Raw genomic sequence first — 2,155 nt, 5'->3', positions numbered from 1 at the left:
TGCCCCGCCCTCAGCTCCTGCCCCTCACAAAGCCCCGCCCTCCCCCCCCCTCCCCCCCCACTGACCTGTGCCCCCACCCCTCGCAGAGCCCCTCCCTCACCCCCCGACTGACCTGTGCCGCTGCCCCTCGCACAGCCCGTCCCTTCCCGGCTCACTGACCTCTGACCCTGCCCCTCACCCTCCGCCCTGGCTGAGCCCCGCACTCAGCCCCGACTGTCCCTGTCGCCTCTTTGCTCCGAACCGCTCGCGCGCTGCCAGCCGGCTGCCGCCTGTCACTAACGGACACAGCACGGTACATTTACACCCTCCGGCCCGCCCCCGCGCCAGCCCCTTTCTCCTCATTGGCTGGGCCGCCGCACTCCGCGGTGAGGAGAGGGGAAGGCACCGGCCAATGGGAAGATACGGACGGGATCGGACCAGGCGCTGCGCGACGGGATTGGCTGGAGGCAGAGCCTTCTGCCGCCGATGGGGGTCGGCCGCGGGCACGGGGGTGGGAGGGGAGAGGAGTATTTGTGAGCCGGGGACGGAAGGCGGGGGCGATGCAGCCTCTGGGGCGGGTCGGGAGGGCCGAGGGGGAATGGGATGGGGGGAGCGGAGGTGGGGGATGGGGAAGGCTGAGAGGGCTTTGGGGACGGGGGGGGTCGGGGCAGGGGGGGTTGGGGGGAGGGGGGGGGCCAGGGGGGGCTGGGGGGGGGAGAGCCAGGGGACATGGGGCGAGGGATAAGGGATGAAAAGGCCAGAGAGGTTTGGAGGATGGGGAGGGCCCAGGGGGGTTAAGGGTGGGAGAGCCAGGTAGGGTGACCAGATGTTCTGATTTTATAGAGACAGTCCTGATTTTGGGGTCTTTTTCTTATATAGGCTCCTATTACCCCACCCCCGTCCCGATTTTTCACACTTGCTGTCTGGTCACCCTAGAGCCAGGGGACATGGGCCTAGGGATAAGGGATGAAAGGGCCAGAGAGGTTTGGGGGATTTCGAGGGCCAAGGGCAGGTTGGAGTGGGAGGACCAGGAGATATGGGGATAGGGAGACACAGATGGGAGGGCCGGGGGCTTGGATAGGGCCAAGGGGGTTTGGGGGACACGGAGGGCTGAGGGGCAGTTGGGTGATGGGGAGTGCTGGGGGGGTGTTGGGGTGGGAGAACCATGGACATGGGGATGGAGACTGGATAGGCTGGGCTGGTACCAGCTCAGGGTGAGGTGGGGTGATGACGCTGTGTGGGGCAAACTGCTTCATGTGCTCCTCACAAGCCAGACAGCCACATCTCCCTGGGCCCCTCATGCGATGGACCCTTTGACATCAGCACAGGGAATCACCATGTGGCAGAACATCCCTTATGCTATAGTAGGCTACCCCAGAGAAAACACTCCTGTCCTTGGCATGATGCCATGAAGTGGCGGCAAAACATCCCCAGGCTGTGCCTCTCCCCCCCACCACACCCCCGTTAAGGCCCAAACATGGGCTGTAGCATGTGACAGCCCAAAATGAGAAATTCAGACACACACAAATGAATCACGTGAGAAACTTAAAATGCGGTGGGATTCATTCCTTTAGCATACCCCTCCCTCCCAGAACCTCGGTGTAAAGATTTGCTATTCCTAACAATAATTTAACAACTAAAGTGAAGAGAGATGAAATTTGTGTGGAATGTAGGGAACTTTGAGCTGAAAGGAGTGGTATCCCTTGAAATGAGAAACATTTGAGGTATGTGGCAGATGTGTCTCTAAAGCACAATGGTACAGCTCCATCAGGCAGTGACAGAATGCTGCTGCAGCACAGTGCCACCAGGTGGTGAGATGAAAGTTCATTATGCCAGTATGCAATATAATGATGCTGCATCAAAGCACCGCTGCAGCACGACATAGTGTCAAAACACTGTCACTTTCAGATACAGCACACTAATGTGATGTCAAACTGTGTCAACACACTGTGCTGCAGCGTAATAATGTGGTGTCAAAACATCACATTTGAACAGAAAGCAATGATGTGGTGTCAAAAAGTCACTATGGCATGATGCATCACAGTAATGTGTCAAAAGGGACCAATTTTGAGTTTGAAACAAATAGCACATTTTGAGCATTGCGACTTTTGGTGTGAATATTTCTCCCGCTTTTATTAACTGCTTTGAGGTTCAATAAAAGATCATTGCTTTTATT

This window comes from Terrapene carolina, unplaced genomic scaffold (assembly GCF_002925995.2).
Source record: "Terrapene carolina triunguis isolate 2854851 unplaced genomic scaffold, T_m_triunguis-2.0 Scaffold102, whole genome shotgun sequence".
Lineage (NCBI taxonomy): Eukaryota > Metazoa > Chordata > Testudines > Emydidae > Terrapene > Terrapene triunguis.
This window is presented reverse-complemented; position numbering follows the sequence as displayed.